Source organism: Ascaphus truei, chromosome 8 (genome assembly GCF_040206685.1).
Source record: "Ascaphus truei isolate aAscTru1 chromosome 8, aAscTru1.hap1, whole genome shotgun sequence".
Lineage (NCBI taxonomy): Eukaryota > Metazoa > Chordata > Amphibia > Anura > Ascaphidae > Ascaphus > Ascaphus truei.
The window spans coordinates 42365290-42383630 of record NC_134490.1 but is presented as its reverse complement, the minus strand read 5'-3'; the positions used below and the strand labels follow the sequence as shown (position 1 = coordinate 42383630).

The window sequence follows — 18341 nt, the reverse complement described above, 5'->3', positions numbered from 1 at the left end:
CTGAGTGAGTACATCTTTTTTTCCATCTACTCCCTTGCAAGGCAATCCATTTTGACCTTCGCCCCATACCAAAGCACCTTCACCACATACCACCATCTACAAGTGCCTTTTATATGTCTGTTACTTCCCCAATAAAGTTAAGAAATACAGAAGGACTTTATGTCCTTTCAAAAGGGAACGAGTTCAGCTATCTGGCCTCATTCGTATCCTGCATGTGACCCAGTGGTTCCAGAATAGTTCAAACGGAAGCCGTGTGCTCTGGGATCAGCACAGAAAGCCCGAGCTTCCACAGCCATAATGCTGAGAGACAAGCTGCAGTAATACAGCTTTCTGGAAGATCAGGTGCTGCACTACAGCCTTTAAACAGTTACACAGAGCAGCAGCCTCTATACAGCTAAACAAGCAAACTGCTTTACACAGTTACACAGAGCAGCAGCCACTATACAGCTCAACAAGCAGCGGTTTACACAGCTACAGTACAAAGAGCAGCAGCACTGCAACACAGATCAGTGCATTATACACAATACTACCACTCCCTTATCCTGCCTGAGTCCACCCTCTGCACGGCTACACAGTGAGGAGCTACCATCACACCTACCCCTATGCCACGTCCCCACCGCTAGGACTACCAATGGCCATGCCACTGGACATCCGCCAGGATACGGGTCAGAGCCACGGACACCTGTAAGTATAGCTAGCGCTACGCTGACCGCTGCAGGACACCGACCGGCACCGTCTGAGACAGTCGTCCATCGCTGACACAGGTAACAGACCGCACACCACACCCGCTGGCTAAAGGCCTACATACACCTGCAGCATGGCAGAACTCAGACCCTCACCAGACACCACGCATGAGTGACAGTTCAGATACCACGCAGGAGAGTGACAACCCAGACACTGAGACCGCTACACAACTGCGACAGACGCAAGAAGGCGCAAGGCCCAAGCGAACAGTTACACTCACGCAAAAGGCCCGTGAAAAACATGAAGCTGACATTGACGCGCACCGCGCCAAGTTAGAAAAGGCCTGGGAAAATACTGAACTTGAAATGTGTAATGCCACAAATATTAGCGATCAAGAAAAGCAGATTAAGCAAGCTATAGCGCAACTGAGGTCATAATATAGGCGTTACCAAATGCTAAGACCTGCAAAGGGCTGCAGACCTGGAACGCGACGGCATAGTACAGATCGCTATTGCGGAAGCAGAAGACCAGAGAAAATACCTTTTGCTGGAGACCGTATCACAGCGCTCCAGTGTATCCAGGCATTCATTAGGGTCAGCAAGATCAGCGCAATCTAACGCGTCCAGCGCAAGCGCAAAGGCTACCCAGGTGCGAGCCACCGCAGAGGCCGCACGTGCGAGGGCCAAATACGGTCGGAAAGAGGCAGCCATCAGGGCAGAGAGAGCGCGCATAGAAGAGGAGGAGCAGGCAGCAGCCGCCACTTCTGCACCACTGCCCCTTTCATGACGCCAGGAAGTCTGAGTCAAGGTAAGCAGGGGGAGGGTGCGAAGAGAGGGGGACAGCCAGGAGAGGGGCGCAGGGGGAAAAGATTTCGCTCCCCTGAAGTATTGCATAAGAAAGTCTCAACAAAGATTATTTTGCAAAATTGAGAAAAAAAGGTTGAATAGGCTTCAAATTAGACTGTATATAAGTATCCTCATTATTCAATTGTCTTACGTCTTTCTGGATGTTGTTAGCCTCCCAATTTTGTTTCAGGAAATGCCTCTTTAAAGTTAATTTCCTGAGAAATGTATTGACATTGAGGAAGAGTTTGAAAGAATTGGGTCCTAAAGTGGGTGCAAAGTTCAGACCCTTATTTAATACTGATATTTGGTCAGTTGAAAGTGCTGTGTCCCAGATATGCCTCCCCCTGCCTCCTCTAACCACTCATCACTGTTTCTTTTTCTCTTTAGGGGTGATACCATCTGGGATATCTCTTTCAAACAGGATATCTGTTTCTGTGAAACCAACATTCCATTTGTCTCTCTCCCATTTGATTCCTCTTTAGGTCTAGGGTCTCCCTGCTTCCTAAAAAAAGAGTAATCTGATTGATTCGTACTGGCCACTTCTTAATTGTTGAATCCTACTGAGGGTGTCTGGAGATATGATGCTTCCAAATGATTTCTTGATCCCATTGGTACAAATTCCCTCCTTGTCTCATCCTTGTAATTGGTATTTTAGTGAGGGCTGTGTGAGATCTAGAATAAAATCTGCCTGGTTTTTCCTCCCTCATTAAGCCCTGTGTTCTAGAGCAGTGGTCTCCAAGCTTTTCAGTACGAGGGACACATCGTATATTCTACACATTTTCGCGGGCCAAAGAAAAAAAAATCTTTTTAGATATTTATATATTTTATAAAGGAACGAATAAGTTTTAATTGGATTTTTTTGGGGGGTAATCAGCATGATATGATTCAGGACAAAAGAGAAATGTGGCAATTAGAAAGAGAGGATGCCGTGCTTACACTGGGAAATGATATATGATTAGCAAAAATATATATATTGGCTGTGGGCCGAATAAAATCTTGTGGGGGGCCTGATGTGGCCCCCGGGCCGTAGTTTGGAGACACCTGTTCTAGAGGGTCCCTCAAATACATTGCTTTGTTGGCCTATAAATGTGGGGTTACACTCACTGTGCCTTGATTCCACGAAACAAGCTGATGCGCTCTCTGCCTCATATTATCTGAAGCTTGATAATGTTCCCTACGTCTGCAATCTTTCGGGGTATAATGTGAATCTCTATACTCGTGATGTTGATTCTGATGGGGCCTCATATCTTTCATTTTATATTCAAATTTATTCAAACCTTATCCTTTACCTTTTGTGGCGCAATCTTTTACTTAGTCGTTAATATAGTCTTCCTTATCCCTCTTAAATTTATTTTGTTTCCTAAAAATGATACGTTCCTCCAATTTCTCAATTTTAGATAGGATATGTTTATCTCTTGACTTAAATTCTGACAGATGCTCATAAGGTTCTAATTTATCCTTTAATTTATTTACCAGGACATCAATTCTGTTTAACGATTTCTTACGATGAGCCACAATGTGTCTCATAAAGTTCAAAGGAGCAGTTGTCCAGAATTTTATTACAAACTCCCATGAAAACGTGGTCTTGTAAATCAAAAGTTTTACAAATCTATGTCCCTGGGGATTCTTTCCCTTTGCAAATAGTTTCCCAAATTGATCATATCCCACCATTTTTTTATAACGCTAACAGCAATTTTTCCTCATTTTAACAAACCTTCTGCTAAAAAAAATCTACATAATTATCTTTAATGTTCCCATGTTCTCCAGAATTTTTTTTATTAATGTAAATATTTTTTGTATTCCTTTAAAAAAAAAAGTAGTTTGTACTGATCTTCCATTTTATATACAAATTGTGATACAAACAATATCACAGAAGTGCAATGTAGTGATTTAAATATCTGCAATTAAAAGATTGTACTTAAGTGTAAGATTGTCTCTTTTCAGCCAGCACTGGGTCTCTATCAGGGTCATTCACTTCAGAAAAACTTTCACACAATCTCAAGGTTTGAGTTGAGTTTACAGACAATTTGCAAAGAGTTGTTTCAGCGACTGTTTGATACCACTGAGTGTGCAATCATTTCTTGGAATCTGTATCGTGAGGATCTGTTTCATCAACTTAATGACTGACAATCTAAACCCACAAGTTTAGAGATCACTTGTGTCTCCATCTCTAAGATACACATCTAAAGATGTTAGATAACAGTGAAAAACAGAACCTACAGCACTTTGTATAACCCGTGTTCAGGCAGAGCCGGTAATACAGGACTGTAACAGCTATTTATCTTTAGACGGCTTAACATTGTAATCATTTGTCATTCTTCTGTTTCTGCCCTGAAGATTATAGGAAGAATTCAGTTATCAGCAAGTCAAGGAAAACTTAAATGTTTGAAGATTATAAAAAAATATATATATTTTATTCAAATCAGCACCTGAAAACAAGAAGGAAATTAATTGTAATCATTAACTAAGCCTTTTCTGCAAATTACACATCCATCTCTGCAGTGCTACAGTATGCATTTTACACATCTGTGCAATGCTCTGCATATTACACATACTGTACGTCTCTGCAGTGCTCTGCATATTACACATACACATCTCTGCAGTGCTCTTCATATTACACATACACATCTCTGCAGTGCTCTTCATATTACAAAAACATGTAGCCTCCCTTTTGGGAACTACTAGTTAGAGTAAGGGGGTTAACAGCATTAGAGGGTTAACTATGTGGGCTCCTACTGTGTAACACTCCCTCCCCATACCTGGTAATGGGTGACTTGGCAGAAACTAAGCTGCTCCCCCTTCTACCTGGCGATAGTAACGTCATCCAAGAGGTATATATGCTACGAGAAAGATCTGGGACTCAGGTACCAGGAGATGTCAGTTGGAGGAGCCTCAATGTTTATAGCTTATACTGTATATATATATATACTGTAGGTAAAGAGAGACCCGTCCCGTTGTTATGTTCTAGATAGGGAAAGTGCCCTGTAAGATAAAGTTCCCCGGTATGGTCAAGATGAACGCAGCCGTTCATGAACCAGGAAGCCTATGCTTATAGACGTCTATAAGGAAAGATGCCAGGGACATACTAGAGTCCACCTTATCGGTAGGTTCATTACAGAGATGCCCAAGAAGAGACACCAGAGTAAAGCACCAGTACACGGGTCCCTTGAAGTGCCAGTTATTGGCCATAGCCGTAAATGGATGACCATAACGGGAGCTAAGAGACGTTATGTGGACCGTGGATGGTCCACAAGAATTGGTAAGCCACAGTACCTCCCTAGTGTGTTGAGAATAGGACCCTAAGGGGTGCATAACCGATCAGTACAGACAATATGAAACAACAATGACAAGGATGTATGGTAGGAGTCATGGATAATAAGAACTGTAACCAGATGTAAATAAAGACTCCATGTTTGTACTAATAAAGTTCCTGGCCCACATCATTATACCATCTGCATACACATCCAGCCTGCACAGATACAGCACCCTGAAAAGCTATGTATATACTCAGCACATGTAAACTCCTTTAATGCCGGGTAAGGAGGGTTACATACACTTCTGTAACACTCCACATATAACACATAAACACCTCTGCAGTGCTCCAAATGTTACACATACACATCTCTGCAGTGTTCTGTATATTACACATCTCTGCAGTATTCTGTATATTATATATCTCTGCAGTATTCTGTATATTACACATATCTGTCATGCTCTTCATATTACACATACATGTCTGCAGTGTTCTGTATATTACACATCTCTGCATTGTTCTGTATATTACACATACATATCTCTGCAGTGCTTGCATATTACACATACACATCCTTGTTCTGATCTGTATGATACACACAGACAACCAACACTGCATTTACAGAAATTGTCAGAACTGTGGAGAGGACACATGCTGAGCTTCCTGTTCCATATCCACTGTGCAGTGAAAGTGAATCAAAGTCATTTTTTGTCCTGTATTAATGGCAGTATTTCACCAGGCTTATACAAAACAGACTTTCTATTCCTGTCTACATAAAAGCATGTCTAGGGAAGACTATACTGACACAGTAAGAATAAAAACACAGCTTTTAATAGTAATACAACACAAATTATTCCTTAATCCAGATCGACCCACCATGTTGAGAGCTATGGCCGCTGACCCCCACTGCTACCAGACGACTAACAGAGCCTGTGTAAAACATCACCTCAACTAGGAGGATGCTCCCAAACACCAGCGGCCTAACACAGGCCAAACACCGATTAATGACCTGGCAATATGCCAAAACTTGATACCTACTGTATGAGCCCATTACGTATAACACAACACCCGTGCAACCCAGCTGTGACAAACAATAAAGCACCATTCTCCATGTTTTATTCACTGTTCATTTATCTTTCTCCCTTTGTATTCTTTATTTTCTTTCATTTTTTTTCCTTTTTATTCTATTTTATTTTTATATTACTTAACCATCAACAAGTTACGAAACCACACAATGATTAGGGGACAGAGGGTGGAACTTCTCAATCCTACTGCAACCAGGTGAGTGGTTTATTTTGCCACCTCCCAATCCTATTCCCCCGCAACACTTCTCCCTTAACCTTTTACCCCCTAAATGTCCACACACTCTGCTGACCTATAGGGGCCTGACCCACCTGGTTATTATGTCTTACCTAACTACTAGGGCCACTCTTCCTGTTTGGGCACTGAGATAGTCTAATGGACGGCAGCACATTCCCGACTTTTCCATCCAGTTCTCTCCGGTTAACCTGTCACTGAACACCCATTTATGTGGGTAATAGCTGAAGGTGAAGGTTTCACTTGCAATACAGGTTCCCCTGCAAAATAAGGACAATATAAGGGAAATTACATCATCATCCTGATAGGCTGTTGATCAAAGTCTCATGGCTTCCAAACTGGGGCAATAAAGGTTCACTTAACCCTACACTACTGCCAATACTATATTACAGCTCTCTTCAGTAGTGAAAGGGTTAATTCACAGTAACACAGATTCTTTTTCTGTATCATTTTTCAATTCACCAGGATTGAGGACAAATCTACAAGGAATACATTGGGATTATGTTTTTGCAGGGAAACATGTGGAAGATAAATGGGCAGTCATTAAAACATTGTTAGAAAAGCACACTTTCTATAAAAAAAACAAGTCTAAACAAATGTGGCCAAATAAACAGGTAGGGGAGGACATTGAAAAGAAGAGGCATGCATTTAGAGTCTTTAAATCAGAAGGGACAGAGGCATCATATCAGAATTATAAGGAATGTAACAAAAATTGCAAAAGGGCAATCAAATTAGCAAAAATGGATAAAGAAAAAAGGATTGCAATAAAAAGTAAGAACAGTCCTAAAAAGTTCTTTAAGTACCTTAATAACAAAAAAATGAGAAAAGGAAATATAGGACCCTTTCAATGTGAGATGGACAGGCAGATTATTGGAGATAGGGTAAAAACAGAGGTATTAAACACATTCTTTGCCTCTGTATTTACCAGGGAAGAATCAATTTCAATAGTAGTGCAGCAGGAGAAAGCCACAACCTCTATATGAACAATTGGTTAACTGAGGAAAAACTTCATAGGTGGCTTGATAAAGTGAAAGTAAATAAGGCACCTGGGCCCGATGGCATACATCCAAGAGTTCATAATAGCCAAACCATTACTTTTAATATTCAAAGACTTGGGGGCCTATGCAGAGAGCAGCGAATTTTAAAATTGGCGAGTTTATTAAAAAGTAGCTTTTTTGGAGAGTTTTATTCTCCATATGCAGAAATGTGCGAATTCTGCTATGTTTAACATGAATGCGTGTGGCGAGTTTAAATTGGCGAGATGCGCGCTTCAGAAATGTGTAAAAAAAAAATTGCGCCTTTTTTTTCCCTTTGCAATGGCCGCGAGCGGCAGCTTCTTGCCAATTTTTTCTGGCGAGGCAAAAAGGAGACAATCGCGCCATTTTATTGGCGCGAACAGCCGCTACATGCCGTTCGCGCCTCTCTGCATTAGGATATTTTTAAAACTGGCGAGATGGAGGTTCTCGCCAGCCGCGAGGCGAGTTTTAGAAATAGAAAAGAAAAATTGGCGCGTTTTTCGTAACTCGCCATTTTCTGCTGTTTTCTGCGCGATTTTCTCCAAAAAATGGCGAATTTCGAAATAGCGCTGCTCTCTGCATAGGCCCCTTAATTTCCACAGGCTCAGTACCACAAGATTGGTGTAAAGCAGACATTGTGCCTATACTCAAAAAGGGAGCTAGATCAAAACCAGAGAATTACAGACCTGCAAGCTTGACTTCAATAGTGTGGAAGGTACTTGAAAGTTTTGTACGGAATAATATTCATGAATACATAATGGTAAACTAAATTATTAGTAATAGTCAGCATTGATTTATGAAGGATAGATCATGCCAAACGAACCTTATTGGTATCTTTGAGGAGGTATGTAGGAATTTAGACCAAGGTAATGCAGTTGATGTGGTCTAATAAGATTTTGCAAAGGCTTTTGATACAGTTCCACATAAGAAGTTAGTGTACATAATAAAGCAAATTGGACTCGGTAAAAATATTAAATTGAACTTTTTCAGGTTCGGCTAAAGTTGTGAGTGGAGTACCTCAAGGATCGGTGCTGGGACCCATGCTTTTTAACTTGTTCCTTAAAGACCTTGAGGTTGACATAGAGAGAAAAGTCTCCATCTTTGCTGAGTGCAACTAGATTGTGTAAGGTAGGTGTGACGGGGTACCCAGGCCATTAATAAAGGTATTTGGCACGGCTGGGTGCCCCTGAGCCATATTGGGGAAATATAGATTGCCAGCTCTGCAACCCAGTAATGGCAGTAATACTGTGATTTTAATAAAAATGTCTGTGTGTCTCTCACCAGGTATAAGGTGGCGAGAATAATGTAATGTCTAAATGCAATGTATAACTGTAGCAGTGTCTCCCTGTAAACAGTCTGGTAACCACAGGATGCGGCAATGCAGAGCACAGCGGAACAACAGGACTCCACAGGACAGCAGCGGTAAGGTAAAAAAGATTCTTTATTTAATACGTCATGGTGCAGACAGGGATAGGTGCAAGATCTCCTCCTCTCCCTGTAAACTGCACAGTGGAGAAATGGTTTTAAAACCCAGCAGCTCGCAGCATAGCAAGCGGCGTGTAGCTAACTTCTGCTAGGAAGCTCCTAGCGTGCTGAGATTTGCTGTGAGCGCTGGTTGGGTAAAATCATGGAAAAGTTTATAGCACAATTTTTATAAAGTTATATAAAATTATAATCACACGTTCGCGGGACAATTTTCATTACGCACCCTATATAAAGCAGCCATTTTATTCATTGTGTGTCGGTGCTGTTAGGAGTGAGGGTGAGATAGACTGGCCTTGGTGGTAGGAGGAGAGATTTGTGAGTGAGTTGTTGCTGATAACTGAGTGAGTTGTCTTTTGTTATTCTATTTGTTTTCAAACTTTATTGTCTTGTTAGTGTCAAAGTACTTTGCTAGTGTGTCATTTTTTTATATTTGTTTTTTGCGACTGAGTGACTGCGTTACTGAGTGACTGAATGAAATGGAGATGAAGAGCGGACATGGGAGTGGCGTAGTGGCGGTGGCTTGAGGAGTGGTGGAGCGTGGGGTTAGTGGAGTGGCGGTGGCTGGAGGAGTAGTAGAGCGCGGGAGTGGTGGAGCGTGGAAGAGGAGTGGCACGTGCAGCTACGGTACATCCTGCAAGTGCAGGTAAGTCCCGTGCTGCCAGTGAAGGTACTTCCCGTGATGGCAGTGCAGGTACTTCCCATGATGGCAGTGCAGGTACTTCCCGTGATGGCAGTGCAGGTACTTCCCGTGATGGCAGTGCAGGTACTTTCCGTGATAGCAGTGCAGGTACTTCCCGTGATGGCAGCGCAGGTACTTCCCGTGATGGCAGTGCAGGCACTTCCCGTGATGGCAGTGCAGGCACTTCCCGTGATGGCAGTGCAGGTACATCCCGTGATGGCAGTGCAGGTACTTCCCGTGATGGCAGTGCAGGTACTTCCCGTGATGGCAGTGCAGGCACTTCCCGTGATGGCAGTGCAGGTACATCCCGTGATGGCAGTGCAGGTACATCCCGTGATGGCAGTGCAGGTACTTCCCGTGATGGCAGTGCAGGCACTTCCCGTGATGGCAGTGCAGGTACATCCCGTGATGGCAGTGCAGGTACATCCCGTGATGGCAGTGCAGGTACTTCCCGTGATGGCAGTGCAGGTACTTCCCGTGATGGCAGTGCAGGTACTTCCCGTGATGGCAGTGCAGGTACATCCCGTGATGGCAGTGCAGGTACTTCCCGTGATGGCAGTGCAGGTACTTCCCGTGATGGCAGAGCAGGCACTTCCCGTGATGGCAGTGCAGGTACTTCCCGTGATGGCAGTGCAGGTACTTCCCGTGATGGCAGTACAGGTACTTCCCGTGATGGCAGTGCAGGCACTTCCCGTGATGGCAGTGCAGGTACTTCCCGTGATGGCAGTGCAGGTACATCCCGTGATGGCAGTGCAGGTACTTCCCGTGATGGCAGTGCAGGTACATCCCGTGATGGCAGTGCAGGTACTTCCCGTGATGGCAGTGCAGGTACTTCCCGTGATGGCAGTGCAGGTACTTCCCGTGATGGCAGTGCAGGCACTTCCCGTGATGGCAGTGCAGGTACTTCCCGTGATGGCAGTGCAGGTACTTCCCGTGATGGCAGTGCAGGTACTTCCCGTGATGGCAGTGCAGGTACTTCCCGTGATGGCAGTGCAGGTACTTCCCGTGATGGCAGTGCAGGTACTTCCCGTGATGGCAGTGCAGGTACTTCCCGTGATGGCAGTGCAGGTACTTCCCGTGATGGCAGTGCAGGTACTTCCCGTGATGGCAGTGCAGGTACTTCCCGTGATGGCAGTGCAGGTACTTCCCGTGATGGCAGTGCAGGCACTTCCCGTGATGGCAGTGCAGGTACTTCCCGTGATGGCAGTGCAGGTACTTCCCGTGATGGCAGTGCAGGTACTTCCCGTGATGGCAGTGCAGGTACTTCCCATGAGGTACGTCCCGTGCTACTAGTGCAGGTGGGGGAGGGTAGCAGGAGTAGTGGACAGGGAGAGAGAGACAGTTTCCAGCATCCAAGCACTGAGGCAGAGCAGGCTAATGCTGATGATCAGCCACCAACCTCCAAGCAGCGTGTGGAAGGGATACAAAACCCATGTTTTTCACCTACGGAAAATGATATCCTTGTGGAAGGTGTCATGGCTTCGTTTTAATAAACTGTATGGGTCATTGGCATGTAAGAACATAAATTATAAAATTAAGTGTACTCATTAATAATTAAATGTATCTAAACAGTTAAACGTTTAAATTTAAAACACGTATTAATGTAACATTGAGATGTTAAACATGTATGCTATAACGGAGTTGTGCTGCTGATGTATGTAGAACATGTGTATTGTATTAATCCAAGCAGTCATTATAGTTTGAATGAGATGTGTTACACACATAATATAAAATTATGTAATCTGAAAATAAACACCATTCATTAATCCAGCGGTGCGCTACCCGGGGGGGCGCGACCCCCAGGGGGGGCGCGAGACTGCCGGCGGGGGGGAGGGGGCGGTATTTACAGAGGCCCCGCGCGCTTCCCGAAGGCACTTAAATTAAGTGCTGGGGGAGCTGCAGGGCCTCTGTAAACCTTTACTTACCTAGGCTCCGGCGGCTTCCTTCCTGCGTCGCAATGGCAACGCGGCGTCAAAATGACGCCATGAGGTCATGTGATGTCACGTTGCTATGGCAAGCGCAGGTAAGAGGGGGTTAGGGGGCCTGGGGGACACACAAATATTCACGACAGCACCCGGGGACTCCGGGGGACACACAAATATTCAAGAAAACACCCGGTGACCCCGAGGGACACACAAATATTCACGACAATACCCGGGGACCCTGGGGGACACAAATATTCTCGACAACACCCGGGGACCTCCAGACACCCATGAGGACCACCCGTGAACCTCGATGGGGCCCATGGACTCCCGCAGGGATCACCTAGGGACACCCGCTGGCATGTTGTATTAATGGTGTGCCTGAAAAAAGGTAAACAAAGATTTTTGGACTGTGTTCACTTCTTTTGCCCCAGCCCTTAGCTAGTGCGTTATTCTGGTGTGCTTTTAAAGAACGATTGACTTATCACTGCTTAGTGAATCCTGCTGACTGGCAAAAAAACGGCGTATTTGCCATTTTTTGCCTGATGAGACGTGTTTTTTTCACAGGGCTGAAAAAATTCCTTTTAAGGCCAATAAAGCGCCGTTATCACTGCATAGTGAATCGTGCAGCAGGCTTTATCGGCCTTAAAAGCAGTTATCACTGCTTAGTGCATAGCCCCCTATGAGTGTGCTCAGTAGGACACAGGGAATTAAATATTGTTGTCCTTCATTTAGAAGTGCCCATATGCTGATGCAGTTCTGGTCCTGCTTGTGGCACAGTTCAGCATGCCAGGAAACAGGTGCTGCTAACTTGACCATACAATAAAATGCATGAAGCAAACTTCACCCAAGTCTCAAACCTCTATCAATTTGTATTACTGACAGTGACATGAAATCTGAGCCAAGTTGGAAAATTACTAAATTCTCAATGACCAGAATAGATATATTTTTTATTTACTTATGTAACGGTTTTTCTGGACTGACCAGTCCCCATTACATGGTAGTGTATGGTGGTGCACCTGTTGATAACAGGACTCCTGAGTCTCCCGCATGATGGTGTGTGGGGATTTGCCAACTCAGACAGGTAGCTGAGGTAGTGTGCTGAGTCCTACCTATATCCAGTGCAGCGCCTCCACCTCATCAGGATCCCGGCGTCCGCTTGGGGATGAGTCCGATGAGGAACTCCTCTGTGGTGCTTCTCTCTGTGCAATAACTCCACACTTGCACACAAGAGTGTTGTTAATCAGGAACATCTTTATTAGTACGGTGGGCCAGCTGCCCTCCACAATGGGGTGTATTCAGCCTCCCATGTTCACCGCACTTCCCTTTGAAAGGTATCTCTTCCCTTAATTGGTGGATTCCCTATCTCCCCTTTAGGGAGATAGTCCCTGTGCCAGGTCCCTGGTCACAGTCTTATAAGCTGTCTCCTCCCAAGCCTGCACTCAGACTTGCTCCTTGTCTCATAGCTCTTACATAACCTTCCAACAGCTTCTCTCTGTCTGCCTTGTGCTGCCAGATTCACAGCTTGCATCAGACCACTGCAACAATGTTGCAGACCTCCATGTGCCTCTTACTGAACAGAGGCAGCCAACAACAGGAACTCAACTAACTTTAGACAGTGCTGTGTCTTATATCACCTAGGAACAGGCACATCTCTGATGTCACTAACCGTGGACACACAGCATGTTGTCACTTCCTATGGGACATATGACACCTCACCAGGGTGTGAGGGAAAACCTCCATGATAACTGCTGGCATGCCCATAACTTACCAGGCCTTACTGTCAGCAGGAGAGATGACTGCAGCCATTTTACAGCATGGTTACATTCTCCCCCTGGTGAATCCCACCGACCCCGGCTGGGACCTAAATTTGAAGTACCTTTCTTCAGGAAGCACTGTAAAATGGAAAACACACATAATTAGTCACAACATTACAGTACATATCTTCATCATACATAGTAACAGATACATCCTAACGTAGATGTGTCACAATCAGGATTACTCCCTGCTGGAGTATCCATTACTGGTACCCCCCATACCCTCTTAAGGTGGCTTGCGCACAGCATGGTCCACTGGGCTAAATTTGAAGTACTGTACCTTTCTTCAGGAAGCACTGTAAAATGGAAAACACACATAATTAGTCACAACATTACAGTACATATCTTCATCATACATAGTAACAGATACATCCTAACGTAGATGTGTCACAATCAGGATTACTCCCTGCTGGATTATCCATTACTGGTACCCCCCATACCCTCTTAAGGTGGCTTGCGCACAGCATGGTCCACTGGGCTTAGAGCAGCAATGCTGTCACCCTCTGGGTGACACTTCTCATGTAACCCGCCAGGATCCCAATCTTCATCCCCTGATCCTTCCTCCTCATCAGTGCCATATCCCCTATCCTCATCAGTAGAACCCATTTCAAACTCAATTTCTCCCTCCATGAGGGGCTCAGGGACGTATGGGTATTCCAGGTCATGCGAGTGTTTGTACTTGGCTATAATAGCCCTCTCGGCCCGGCTGCTCCTAGTCAGCTCTGCGTTCCCTGCCCTCCCTGGCAACACCCATGACAGGGGCTCGTCTGTGTCCACAGGGTCAGATAATATCCCAGGCCCCATAGGCTCTATATTATGCTGACATATCTGAAACCATCGTTCCTGCATCTCCCTCTTCCTCTGGTCCGGTGTAAATTCCCCCACCACCCACCAATAGTCCACTACGTCCTCTTTCTGTAGTAAGAACCGTGTGCGGTCCATCCACCCCACGTATCCCTCAAATAAGGGAGCCCACCATCGGGTCTCCTTACGTTCCTCAGACCCCCACTCTAGTGAGTCCCCCTCCTCTGTATCCCCCCAAGAAGATACCCCAGAGGTCCTTGATGAAAGAGGCCTAGACCACCTCTCTTGTTTGGAGCTATCCTGAGACTTAACTACGGCCAAACTGGGTACCCATCGGGACTCGGATACTTTTCCCAACTGCCCTCCACCCCTCGACCCACCATCAGAGGCATAGCTGTTCAGTCTCTCCCCAGTCCGTACCTCACCGATTCCCTGGGACCCTCCCGACACTCCCAAACTGGATGTGGACCCACAGGAAAAGGTGACAGGGACCGGTGCTTTAGCTAGGGCATGGGGTTGGGCATAGGGACAGGAAATGGGCATCTGCGGGGTTTCCGACCCGCTCTCTGCCTTCGGATAGTCCCGTATCATTGTGCGGACGTGCCGCTGGTTGGGCCTCACCCGTCTCAGCTCTCCTCGCAGCCTGCCAGCTCTTTGTTGACACAGGTGATCGGGAAGCACTGCCCGATCGCCGAGGCGTTGTGGTTCTCTCTCTGGTCGTTCCGCTACCTCCGCCGGAAATGACGTCATCACCGGAACCGGATACTCCGCCATCTTGCGATGGATCCCCATGCGGGATCTCTTCCTCCACAACGACATCTGCCGCCGGAAATGATGGTTCTGCTCTCCGCTCCGCTCGGGCCTGGGCTAGGCCTTCCTCCGCCGTTGCCACCACCGGCGCCTGTGGAGGGTAAGGATGTGTCTCACCACTCCGTCGGCTCGGGATGGTTCTTCCTCCTTCCGCGCTGTAAGTCACCACGGCCGTGGGACTCCGCCGCTCCGGTTGTCTCCGCACAGGCGATCTCGGCACCTCGAGACTCCGCTCCGCTGCAACACAGGTAAGTGCTGGTTCTTTTGCAGCACCGCTGTAGTGGTCCGCCGGTAGGCGCATCACCACCGATGTCGGGCTTGCCTGCTCCTCGTCCGATGAAGCAGACTCCGACGCTAGTAGTGGCACTTCCACAGGGGACCGACAGTGAGGTTCCGGGTTCTCACCGCGGTTGTAGACCCCTTTCTCTCTAGGCTCCGTTGCGATCATTAGGAGCGATCCCCATTCTCCGGGATCAACTGGTTCGGTGCAGGCCGCACGCGGGGCTTCAGCCGTCAGCATGGCTGTGTCCGCTCCCGCCTTGACTACCAGGGAGCCTCCTGGCAATAAATAGGGATATACCCCAATGTCCATCTCGCTCTTTGTTGTGCTGGTTACGGGAGACACTTTGCACAGTGGTCTCTCCTGTTCCATAGATAACGGGGCAGGGGATTCCTTATCTCCAGCTTCACTGGTGTGGTCCGCCGGCTGGGGCATCACCACAGCTGGGTGTTGGTCATGGGAGGCACTAAGTAACTTCTCCCTGAAGACAGCCTGAACTTCAGCAGGACTCATAGTGATATAGAGTCCCGGCTCCTCCTCCTGGTGAACAGAAATGGCTGATGACTGCTCAAAACTCTCGCTCCCCCTGGTGGAATTTAAAGGAGGGGCGGCACACTCTTTCAAGGAGTGACTCTGGCTCTGCACGGCGTCACTCGGTTGGTGGGGGTGGGGTTTAGGTTTTCCCGCCAATCCCGGACAAGTTTCTGCAATTTTAGCATTTGCAGCATTTTCTGCAACTGGCTCACGCGGTCTCCCAGGGAAGCGGGAACCGCCATTTTGGGTCGCTCTGCTATCCATATTATCAGCAGTTGTAACTTCGTGTTTCTCTATCTTCTCCACTAGCCACTTCCAGGAAAGGGGGTCACCCCGCATCCAAGAGCACCTCATCATGACCACAACAGGATGGTCAGGTATCGCTCCTCTCAGAAATTGATCACAACAGAACACATCCACTTCGGTGGCCGTAATATGATCCCTTCTCCGCATCTCCCACAAGACTGCTCCAATCCGCAGGAGGAACTCAGATAGCTCCTCTCCGTCTTTCTGACGAAGACTGTAGTACCGCTTCATCAATTGTCCCATGTCCTCTTTACACACAACGGACTGATTGAGCATTACTACTGACTCCAACGCCGTCGCCATCTTGCATTGCGGTGTTTGTTCTGATTGTATATGGAGCTCCTCTCTGCGGGGCAGCTGCCATACCGGTACAATAAAGATTGCCCTGATGCACCACCTTGTGTACCTAATGTAGGCTGGACTCATGTTGCACTACCTCAGGCTAGGCTCACTCTCTCAGTGTCTGCTGTATCTCCTTCCTCCCAGTCTGTGCTCCCTTCGGTAAGTGGTCTGGAATGGGCTAGAGTACTCTGGGGCTTCCATGCAGTACTTGGGCGTCTACCTATCTTGGTCAGCCTAGCGCAGACCCTCTCCAGGATTCCTGACCACGTTAACAGGCTATCCCTTTAGGCATCCTACCAACTAGCACTGCCTCAAGGTGACTCGGTCAGCTATAGCCCGGCTCCAAACCCCTCACTCCTTTCAGGCCCCTAGGTCGTCCCTGCGAACTGACAATACTCCATCAGCTCCCTGACTACCCCTAGGTCCGCAGCAGTGGCAGCAGACACTCTCCCTGTTTCCCAGTGACCTAGCAAAAGCCTGTCCTGATGACAGGGCTATCTCAGCAGCGCCTCCAAATGTAACGGATTTTCTGGACTGGCCTGACCCACCCAATCTCACATTGGCCCCTGTGGTCTAACCAGTCCCCATTACATGGTAGTGTATGGTGGTGCACCTGTTGATAACAGGACTCCTGAGTCTCCCGCATGATGGTGTGTGGGGATTTGCCAACTCAGACAGGTAGCTGAGGTAGTGTGCTGAGTCCTACCTATATCCAGTGCAGCGCCTCCACCTCATCAGGATCCCGGCGTCCGCTTGGGGATGATTCTGATGAGGAACTCCTCTGTGGTGCTTCTCTCTGTGCAATGACTCCACACTTGCACACGAGAGTGTCTTTAATCAGGATCATCTTTATTAGTACGGTGGGCCAGCTGCCCTCCACAATGGGGTGTATTCAGCCTCCCATGTTCACCGCACTTCCCTTTGAAAGGTATCTCTTCCCTTAATTGGTGGATTCCCTATCTCCCCTTCAGGGAGATAGTCCCTGTGCCAGGTCCCTGGTCACAGTCTTATAAGCTGTCTCCTCCCAAGCCTGCACTCAGACTTGCTCCTTGTCTCATAGCTCTTAGATAACCTTCCAACAGCTTCTCTCTGTCTGCCTTGTGCTGCCAGATTCACAGTTGCAGACCTCCATGTGCCTCTTACTGAACAGAGGCAGCCAACAACAGGAACTCAACTAACTTTAGACAGTGCTGTGTCTTATATCACCTAGGAACAGGCACATCTCTGATGTCACTAACCGTGGACACACAGCATGTTGTCACTTCCTATGGGACATATGACACCTCACCAGGGTGTGAGGGCAAACCTCCATGATAACTGCTGGCATGCCCATAACTTACCAGGCCTTACTGTCAGCAGGAGAGATGACTGCAGCCATTTTACAGCATGGTTACACTTAGTTTCATTGTATAATCTGCCCATGCAGTGCCATCTTAAGGCATGGGCTAACTGGCTGTAGTCCAGGTCTCCGGTCTTACCAAGGACCCCATGACCTTTCATAGGCGCCACACATACTATGACCCAAGATTGTATTTTCAATTAATAGTTCTAATTGAACGCAGCAAATGCTAATTATTATTTTTTTTAATGCAATTTTTTGGTATGACTACAACAGTATATTGTTTTTACATTTTATATAGCTTAACTTTTTATAAACATTTTTTATTCAAAGATAATGTTTCTACAACTTTTTTATGGAATAGGTAGTTTAATTGATATGTCAGAAATGTATTTGAAAAATAACACACAACTAAAAACTATTACAGCATGACAAACTGGAGTCAACATTTCCTAACATTGAAATTGCTTTAATAATGTTCCTATATATGGTGGCCACAAACTGCAAATGCAAAATATTTTTTTCAGAGTTGAAACTTATTAAGAATGAGCTCTGCAGGTGCTGCTTCAATCAAGATTGAACGCTCTTTCCTTGATGACAATCGCATCAGATACACTTCATAAAATGGTATGAGATTATTTGTATTTGCAAAGTCACAAATAACGTAAACAGAAAGAGACACATGTGGATAAATAAAATGTTTGTATTTGTAGTAATATTAGCATAATTTCAATATACGTTTTGAATTTTGCTCAATAAAATCATACTGTATTTGTATTTAAATGGGACCTTTGTGGGTGGGGCCTCAAATTTCCACTTAACCCAGGGTCTAAAAACACTTAAGACCTCTCTGTGTCCATGCTCCTCTGACCTATTGGATAGATATCCCAAGAATGTGGCTGGACAGG

General features: G+C 46.3%; 1 protein-coding gene across 2 annotated transcripts in view; it reads left to right on the top strand.

Moving 5' to 3' along the window:
* Positions 1–18341, top strand: part of LOC142501599 (intelectin-1-like) — a 45388-nt gene that overhangs the window by 20151 nt on the left and 6896 nt on the right. Inside the window, exon 1 of one of the 2 annotated variants that reach the window (XM_075611668.1) lies at positions 5912–6063. The exons of the other annotated variant lie outside the window; for it this stretch is intronic. The gene's annotated coding sequence lies outside the window, so the exon portion shown is untranslated. Of the gene's footprint in view, positions 1–5911; positions 6064–18341 lie in introns of those variants that run through there. 2 annotated transcript variants of the gene reach the window in all.